Below are 9,455 nucleotides of genomic sequence, written 5' to 3'. Positions count from 1 at the left end.
CCGAGGCCAGTTTCTCCCCTGCGTGGCACGGCATGGTGGGCGGGCAGGCCGACGGGAGGGCCGTGGCCCTTTCCTGGGTGCTGCTGCGTGTCGAAACTAGTCGCTGACGTGGCCAGCGGTGTTGAAATCCAAGTGCTCATGGGTTTCCCAACATCCTGCCAGCCCGTCATAGGACCCAGTGTTAGGAGCCTGGGTGCCAGTCCCAGCCTAGGCCTCCCTGTCCGGGTGCCCAGCTCCCTGCTTCCTCCCTGGGGAGATGAGGAGAGGCCATTCTCCCCCCACTGCTGTCCAGGCTGATGGCGGTGGTTGTGGCATTAGGACAGGGTGACATGACCCTGGGCCCACGTAGTGCTTGTGACTTGCCCATTTTATGTAGATCACTTGGCTTTGGAGTGTGGGGGGTAGGATTTGAACCCAGGGCTTGGAGTCTGTGCCGTTGCTGCCCTTAGGGCAGGAAGGAGCAGGGAGGGGAAAGGAGGAGCGGAGGCGGTGAGGGACATGGCGCGGTGTGCCTGCACTGGTCTGGTGGCAGATGGCGCAGCCAAGGGCCCTAGCCCCTGTGCCCTCTGATGGCCTGCCCTGGCCGGGCGTGGGCCCCTTTCCGGACTGACCCCCTAGTGTGGAGACCATGGGAAGTGGGGAGCCTGAGGCAGCCCTGGGAGGGGCGCTCCTCTCCCTTCACCTGGAGCAGGGCCTGGTCCTGGACTGCCCTGCAAGAGGACAGATGGCCACCGTGGCTTCAGTCACTGATCGTCCACTGTGCTCCAGGCACCTGACCTCGGGGGGATCAAGCAGTCTTCCTGTAACCCCTGGGGTTCGCGTTCTGATGCTTGGTGTTCAGAGAGAGAAACAGGTTAGAGAGCCGACTTACCTGCTGGGGTCGCATAGCCAGTGTGCAGCGAACTGGTGTCCAGGTGTCCAGCGAACCGCTGTCCCTGGGATTCCTCTGGGTCAGACTTGGGGGGACACGGTCCAGCAGGAGCGTGCTTTCTTGAGGGCACGTCCCAGCTCTGCTCTTCTGAGCGGGCCCACCTTGGACAGGTGGCCCAGGGTCCCCAAGGGGACCCTCTGCCGGCCTGGGCCTGGAGCTGGTTGAGAACACTTCCAATACCTGGTTCTGTGGGTGAAGGGGAGCAGGACGGGCCCACAGGACAGCGAGGCCCCCTGCTGTGGGGCGGGGGGGCTGGGCTTCTAGGAAACCTGTGGTCAGGCCTCGCCCTGGCTGTGGCGTCTGACTGTCGCTCGTCAGCAGGGGAGGGGCGCCGGAGACCGTCTCTTACGGAGGAGGAAGCAGGTGCCCAGAGAGGATGAGGGGCCGGGCCTGGGCCACACAGCGAGGCAACCGCCAAGCCGGGAGCCGTGGAGAAGGGGGCCTCTGGAGACCCATGCTCTGGTGAGGTGGACGTCTCCGTGGTCGGGGTGGGGAGGATGCTGTGGGTTACCCTCGGGCTGGGAGTGACCCAGTGGGAAGACCCGTGACCCCCGAAGTGGCTCTTGGTTATTGAGCACCTGCCCTGTGCCCGGGCTGTGGTTGATGCCGCCTGCTCCTGCGGGTCCGCCGGGCACCGGGCACCACTTATGTCCTCACACAACTGCGTCTGGAGGGCTCGTCTTCCAGATGAGAACATCGTAGCCCAGAGGGGTGATGTTGTTTCCTGTGGTCTTGGGCCATGAGGGGGTGGGACTGGACGTGGGCCCTCGTCTTAGTGCCTCCTGCTGCCAAGGGTCCCCCGCATCTGTCTGCCAACCTCCCTGTGGCCGTGGCCCGGGGGGTCTGTCCCGTCCTCACAGAGTGCTGGGGTCGTTTTGCAGGGCGATATGGGAAAGTACTGTGTTGTAGCTGGAGGAAGATGAGTGGTGCCTCCTACAGAAAGCCCTCCCTGATGTCTGCTCCCAGACAGCGTGCCTTTCCTGCTGCTGTGCGTCAGTGATAGCTCTGTGGGCTCCTGGGACAGTCTGTCTTTGGACAGCTCTCCCTGGGCAGGGCCCAGCCTTGGTGATCAGCCTACTCCTGGTGCGGGGGCGGTGGAGGAACAGGTGTCCTACTGGTGAGCGCTCCGTGACCCGTGCAGGGAGCTGAGCCTTTCCGAGGACCTGGGCCCTCGGACCCAGCGGGGTTGAGTCCCATGCCTGCGGCCCTCCCCGGCCTGGAGTCCGAGTCGGAGTGGCCATGGGCCACCTGCTGCTTACCACCTGTGGGGACAGGTGAGGAAAGGCCAGCTTTATGGTCCCTAGTCCACTTTCACTGCCTCCTCCTGGCCACTTTCTTCATATGTGACGGCGTCCCTTTGCTCAGAGAGGTGGCTTAACTGCTTGACTTGCACAGCTTGCCAGTGCCTTGGGATCTCTCTAAAACTTGGTGCTTGCTCGGCTGCTTCTTAAGGACCATGGTGAATCCTGCAGTCTGTACTGGCCCGTACCTCCCTTTCTCATCTGCACCCTATGCATGGATTTGCTAGGTCTACGTGGGACCTCTCTATGCCAGGTCCTAGGCTAGGCTCCAGGCCAGGCCCCAGGGATGCCTGACGAACCAGTTGGGGCTCCTACCCTCTGGAGCCCCCAGACTTTAGCAGCCTCAGACAAGCCGGCTTGGGGCCCTCTCGGGGCTGTGTGGTAGAGGAGGTCCCTACTCTGGCTGAGAGGATCAGGAAGGCATCCTGGAGGAGGTGTTTAAATTGGGTTGGAGTGAGCCAGGAGACACGTAGGGGAAGTTTTGGCCCAGGGAACAGCCTGTCCAAGCCTGGAGGCCCAAGAGCTGGTGTGTTCCTGGAATGACCTGGTGCCAAGGCTGGGGGTGGAGAGTGGGCAAGCCCGGAGAACACGGGCGAGAGGAGGGCGGGAGGTGGCCGCTGTGGCTGTGGTTGGCCCCGGCACTGCAGGAAACCTTCCCGCCTCCGGAATGGCCCCTGGGCCCTCGCTCAGCTGCACAGTCAGGGTCTGGGAGATGAGGGAACTTCTTGGAGGGCGACTGGGGGGGTTCCCTGGGGGGACCTTGGCCCTTTCTGGAGTTCTGGGGTGTTGCTGGGGGTGTTGGTTCTGGGCAGCGGTGGAAGCTCCCGGCAGGCCCCGGCCCAGAGTAAACCCTGGTTCATGTCTGGGTCAGCCCAGGGACTGTTCGGATGGGCTGGCGTTTGAGTTCGCCAAGCGGCCTCTCGTCGAGGTCAGACCTCTCATCTTACAGCCGAGGACACAGGCTGGAGGCAGATGGGTTGCGGGGGGGTTGGTGCTGGGCAGGGAGCTCCTGCCCCCCCTCCCCGGCTCCTTGCAGCTCACCTGGGGGCAATGGAGGGGCTCGGGGGGGTGGGTGGAGTTTTGGAGAAAATCAAATCTGCATTGGCGTGGAGGGGGCTTTGGGTGGGGAAGTTTGTACAAGGGGCTGACAGGGAGATGCTGAGATTCTGTAACCCCCCTCCCCCCGAAACCCCCAAACCAAGCACCCTGTAGCTCTGTCATCAAAGTCAAAGAAACGTGGGGGCCAGCCACGGCGTCCCACCCAGCCCAGGCCGGTGTTCCCGTCATCTTGCTGCAGGACCGCCTTTTTCTCCAGTGAAGGTAGATAGTGGCCTCTCTCACACTATTTACATTTTAAACAAAAATGCAATATGGGTTTTTGGTTTCAGTCAAAGTTGGGATCTCCTGTAGGAAGGGACCTGCCCTCTTGGGACTGGCCAGGCCTTCTCATGGCCAGCGGAGGACAGGACCAGAGCACTCCTGGAGAGGACCCAGGACCCCAGGGGTCCTGTGCTGGTCAGTGCCCTCCTGTTACCCTGGGCGGCATTCCCCGGGGCTGGAGCGTCATAGTGGCTGCTGGGCCCCCCAGGGTGTGCATGCGGGCGTGTGCTGTGTGCCCTGTTGTCCGTCCAGCTGCGCTCCCCTGCCTGAGTGGTCCCCACCCCGCTGTGGGGGTGCCGGTTCCCGCCAGGGCCCCTGATGTCAGCATCCCTGCTGCTCCGCTCTGCTGCCTCTCCTTCTCCAGCTGCCTGCTCCCCTCCCCCCCCCCGCACCTTGTGCCCAGGCAGCCTCGGCCTCACTGTCTGGCTTCCGCTGACCAGCTGTGTGGCCTTGGGCAGGTTGAACTGTGTGTGATGGAGCCTCACTTTCCCTGTCTGTAAAAGGACGGTGCCTTGATGAGCTGCGTGCTGTGAAGTGCCCCGTGCTGGGTCTCACACGTCGGGGGTGGCGGAGGACACTGGCAGCGCCCCTCCCCGGCTGGCGTTTACAGTGGTTGGGCACCGGGCAGGGGCCTTCTGCTGTCTGTAGATGCACGGCCTTTGGGAGGGACTTGCCCAGCTTCCTGCACCGGAGACCAAGGGGTCTGGGCTCTGAGTCCGTATGGGCTGTGGGGTTTGAGGGAGGCAGGAAGCCACAGTGGGGGCCAATGGCACTGGATTTGGGGAGCCCGGGCAGGGCTGCAGTGGGTGGGTGCAGGATGTGCGCTCTTTGCCGGGCTCACCGCGCGGGTGGGCTGGGCTGAGCTCACCTCCAGGCAGGGCCTGGTCTGTGTGTCCTGGCCCCACACCCTCCCTTCCTCCAGGCACACTCTCTGCTGCCGTTCCGGATGGGCCAGCAGCTCCCCCTGGAAGCCCTGAGCCCCCTGGCCGAGGGGTGAGCCTAGTGCGGGGCTGGCACTGGGGAGCAAGGACCCTGGCCGGCCTTGCTTAGCATCTGGGACCTCTTGGGGGACAGGACTCCAGGCTCGTTGCTTCTGAGCTGTGGGACCAGGGGAGCCCTCCCTCTGTTCCTGGGGCCCCTAGGCAGTGTTGGCGGTGACTGCTCTTGGCCAGCACCAGGGGTCATTAGGTCACGGATGGGCTGAGCTGGGTACCCCCCAGTCACCCTGTGCCATCTCCTAGTGCAGGGGTGGTGGCCCGAGTTCCTGACTGCCTGACCAAGGAGCCCACTCGCTCTGGGGCTGTCTGTCCGGGTGGGGCCCAGCTGAGCGGGGGGCCCCCGTTGTGTGGCCCCCTTGGCAGGAGGCCCCTGTGTGTCACTGCCTTAAGCTTCGAGGCAGAACGTGCTGGCCATAAACGGAATCTCCCATTTGTGTGCAGCTCTGTGGACCTCGGCCTGGGGACCCCACGTGGCTCCATCAACCCCATCACCTCTGTCTTGACGGCTGTCGCTCCGTCTCTCTGGTTTTTCTTGGATGTCATGTCAAGGGTCACTCGAGTGACCCGTCCTTCCTGAAGCCTTGCCCGCGTGGTGCGTGAGCGTTTTCGTGATGAAGCAGGACCGTGCCCGGTGAGGCCTGCTGGGTGCCAGCCGGGTCACCCAGGGTCCAGGCACCGCCACCGCCTTCTCCAGCACAGGTGTTCGCGGGAGCACGGGGTGGTGGTGGCCTTGCCCCAGTGTCACCACCACCAGAGGAAGCAGGGTCCCGCATGGTCCGGTCCACACACACCATCTCCCCCTGTGTTGGATTTTGGTAGCAAGCAGTGCCCTGTTCTGAGGGTTTAGAGTTTCTGTTCGGGGCTCTGCTTTCCTCCCTTCTTTCCGCTCCCGTGTGCGAGTGTTGCGTTGGTCACAGCTTCATGTCTGGGGGGGCGATGGGGCGCTGAGCACAGTGAGCATGGGTCTGGGGCAATGCCAGGGTGGCAGGGCCGGGGTGTTGTGCTGACTGCCTTTGGGGATTAGGGGTGCCCTCAGCTGGAAGTGGGCAGGGGCCATGCGGGCGAGGCCCGGGCGGGGAGAGGGGGAGAGTGCGAGTGAGGAGGGCTGAGCTTCTGGGGGTGCCCGGCCATCACGGATGTTGCCATGTGGTGGTTGTGCACAGGGCCCGGCACCAGGACCCTGCCCCCCCCCCCCCCCGCCGGGCAGGTGGCACTGTCCTATCTTCTCAAGCTGGAGAAGGAAGAGGGAGCCTGCCCTCGGGGGATCCGTGGCCCCGAGGGAATGAGGATGCTTGCTGGCTGGTTTGCGTGGAGCCAGGCTCTGNGGGAGCCTGCCCTCGGGGGATCCGTGGCCCCGAGGGAATGAGGATGCTTGCTGGCTGGTTTGCGTGGAGCCAGGCTCTGGGGCGCGTTCCCTGTGCCTGTGGTGCCGTCTTCTGGGAGGGTGGTAGATGCCCGGCCAGACTGTGGCAGCGCCCTGTGGCCCTCTCCGCCACCCCTTCCAGCTCTGGGCTGTGGTTCACCAAGTTCGGCCGACAGCTTGGTCACAGCCGGGGAGCGGGGGCCTCTGACCCCCGGGGGCTTGCCCTGCCCAGCCGCTCTGCTCAGAGTTGGGATTTGCTGAGGGAGGTCGGTTCTCTGTACCCCGAGGGCTCTGGAGCCCAGAGGTGGCCCAGCCTGGAGTCCCTGGACGTCCTGCACACTGGCAGCCCTCCTGGCCCCCGGCCCGCGCAGTCTGTGTGAGCCCCTCAAGCGGAGCGTAGGGTGGGAGCCAGGCTGCCCTTGGCTGTGACTTTGTTTTGTTTCCTCGAGTCAGATTGTCCTACTCCATCCTGTGACCGGAAGAGAGGCCTGCTTCTGTCCTTGGGCAGGGCTGCAAGCCCCTCGCCTCCCCTCCGTGCTGCCATCGCTTACCTCCTAGCTCTCCTGCTGACATGGCTCCAGGGACCTGGGGCCAGACTCCTGGGTCCCTCCGACTTCATTGGCCCTACCCTGCACACCTCTGTGCAGCGGGACTGGACGTCACGTGTTCCCTGTCCTACCTGCTTGTCCTTGGTGTACTCTTTCCTAGACCTTTTTCTGTATTTCTCCTTCAGGCTCTGCCCCTGTTCACTTGCACTAAGGGAGGTCCCTTGCCTCCAACATCTCTGCCCACTTCTGTGGGCTCCCCGAGGGCGAAGCCCAGGCCATCTTGGGGCACCTTTGTGACCCGTGCATGGGAGACGTGGGTACCCAGCACTCTGTGCTCCCAGAGGCATCCTGGGATGGAGACTCCCTTGCTCGCTGGCCATCTGTGGGGATGGCCTCTGGGACCTGTGGTCCGGGGGGCGCCAGTGGGGGTGTCTGAGGAGGCTCCTGCCCTCGGGGTGCTGAGGTGGGGCGGTGGATGTTGCTGCCAGGGGCCGCTCTGTGTCACAGGCCAGCTCCGGCCCTTTGAGCCAAGTTGGAGCTGCCCCTTTGGAGGCGTTTCCCACGCTCCCCTGACGGCTGGCGGGGCCTTGCCCTCCTGTCTCTTGCCCCCTTCTCAGCACCCCTTGTTCGTGGGAAGTGACAAGACACAGACACCCCCAATGGACAGCTGAGACCTTGGCCTGGCCCGAGCAGAAGGCCCGTGCAGGGACTGGGGCCTGTTGACCTGCCCAGCCCCAGGGTGAAGCTTGGCCTTGTGGGGAGAGGCGGCGGCCCCTGAACCTGGATTTGGTGGGTCCAGGACCCTCCCTCATCGGTCTGTATGCTGGCCTTTGGGTCGTGTTCATCAAGGAGGCTGCAACCCCATCCCAGTTCTGAGACCTTTCTCCGAGCTGCTCCACTGGGCCCTTGGGGCCTTTGGGATGGGGGCCCCAGCCCTATAGGGTTGCATTTCCTGAGCCATCTGCCCGAGAATGACCTTCCTGGGTCCCTCCTGGGAGCTCCTCTGAGGCACAGTGCTTGGCTGGCCCCACAGTCTTGGGACACCCAGTTCCCAGGCCCTCCTGACGTCTGCCAGCATCAAGTCTGGACAGGTGTGTGTGTTCGGGGCGGCTGCCCGTGTTGGGGGCCGGGCGGCATTCCGGCCCTGTGAGTCACACCGATCCTTGGAGTGGGGGTGGCAGGGGCCTGGCTGTGGGGTGGCGTGCCAAGACACGCCACTGGCCTGGTACTGGGGAGTAGGAGCGGGATGGGTTGGGGGTCTGCTTGGGGCCTCCCGGAGAAGCTGGGACATAGGCTGGATCTTAGAGACCCAGCTTCCTACCAGCCTGTGCTGTGCGAGGTGGGGGGCTCTCTCGTTGGGGCCCAGCCCTGTAGAGCTAGGGAGGCTGGGTGGCTATGAGAAGCCGGTGCCTCCCCAGGTCAGTGCTCCCCAAGGAGCAGCTGCTGCCTCAGTGCCCACCTTACAAGTGGGCACACCCGTGGGGAAGGGAGGAGGCCAGGCGGGAAGGCTGAAGGACATGGAGTCCTACCCCTGCATGGCCAGGGGGCAGGTATGGCAGTGTGGAGGGCTGGAAGGGGCAGCCTCTGGTGCTCGAGCCCCCACGGCTGCCAGCCCCGTGCTGGCTCACTCCTGTTCCTGTGCCTGGCAGGCTAGAACTGGCCACCTAGCCTCACCCGGTGCTGGGGGTCAGAGGCCAGAGGAAGGGCCTCCGCAGGGCTGGGGGGCCACCAGTCCCTGGATCAGGGGGCTTAGAGTGGCAGGTGTCCCAAGGTAGACGGTAGCCACACCTCCTGCTGAAGGCCCGCTCTGCTGCAGAGACAGCAGAGCCCTGGGAGTGGGGGTGGGGGGCGGGGGCTCTGCTCCCCACTGTGAGGAGTGCTACAGACTGGTGTGGGCAGAGTCAGAGCCGGAGTCTGAGCCTGGCAGAGCCTCTTGCCAGCTGTGACCTGGGCAGAGCTTTTCAGGGCAAAGCCCCAGACCTTCGGAGGGCCATCTGGGTACCACTGTGAAGGACAGACGTGGGCTGGGCTGGTGGAGCGAGGTCCTGGGGGAGACGGGGGCGGCCGGAGCAGGTCTGAGGCTCAGAGGCTTTGAAGGGGTAGCATGGCTGGGAGTGGTGACCAAAGGGCCTAGCTTGGGCCGGGGGCTGGGGTCCAGGATGACCCTGTCAGCCATCAGAGCCTATGGTCTGAGCTGGTGGGCTCAGACTAGCAACTGCAGGGCTGGGGTTGAGTGCTCTGGGAGGGTCTTTTGGGGCTGGGGCTCTGTCTGGCAGGGGCAGAGAGGGCTTCCTGGAGGAGGAGTTCCTGGCAGAAAAACCCAGAGTGAATGACCGTGCCTGCTCTGAAGGCCAGGGCTGGGGCTAAGAGGGCTTGATGGGCAGACTGACTGGAGAGGGCTGGGGGGCTGGGCAGGGCCAGACGCCGAGGCCGGCGTGGGGGCAGGTGAGTCCCCTGTGGCCACAGGGCCCCTCTGAGAGAGGGAGGTAGGCCGGCCTTGGGGGAGTGATGGACGGAGCCCCCTGGGTAGTTTGAGGTTCCCCATGCTCTCGGTTATGGGTCTTCAGCTGCCCTGGGCAGGGCTCGGAGGGCGGCTTCCCCACCCGTCAGCCCCCGGGCTCACGAGGGTCCTCGCGGGGGGCTACTCCAGGGGCGCCGTTGGGGGGGCCTGTCCCTGGACCCGGGAGGGTGGCGGAGGCCAGTCGGCCTCCGCGCCGGCCGCCACCCCTGCCCGCGCCTCCTGCCAGGCTCTCGGCCTGTCCGCTGCCCCCTCGCCGCCGCGGCGTGCGGGGAGGAAGGAAGCTGAGGTCGGGCGGTGTGTGTGTGTGCTCCGCACGGGGCTCCGGCGCCTCTGCTGGGAGGGGAGGCCGGGGTGCAGCGGGGGCCGCAGGGGCCCGGAGCTGGGGGCCGGGCGGGCCGGGCCGCGGGCGGGAG

General features: G+C 65.0%; 1 protein-coding gene across 1 annotated transcript in view; it reads left to right on the top strand.

The window, feature by feature from the left end:
• Positions 1-1,261: 1,261 nt before the first annotated feature.
• Positions 1,262-9,455, top strand: part of RXRA (retinoid X receptor alpha) — a 53,066-nt gene continuing 44,872 nt past the window's right edge. The window contains exon 1 of the mRNA XM_034664761.1: positions 1,262-1,393. The gene's annotated coding sequence lies outside the window, so the exon portion shown is untranslated. The remainder of the gene's footprint in view (positions 1,394-9,455) is intronic.

Source organism: Ailuropoda melanoleuca, chromosome 7 (genome assembly GCF_002007445.2).
Source record: "Ailuropoda melanoleuca isolate Jingjing chromosome 7, ASM200744v2, whole genome shotgun sequence".
In the NCBI taxonomy this organism is placed as follows: domain Eukaryota; kingdom Metazoa; phylum Chordata; class Mammalia; order Carnivora; family Ursidae; genus Ailuropoda; species Ailuropoda melanoleuca.
This window is presented reverse-complemented; position numbering and strand designations above follow the sequence as displayed.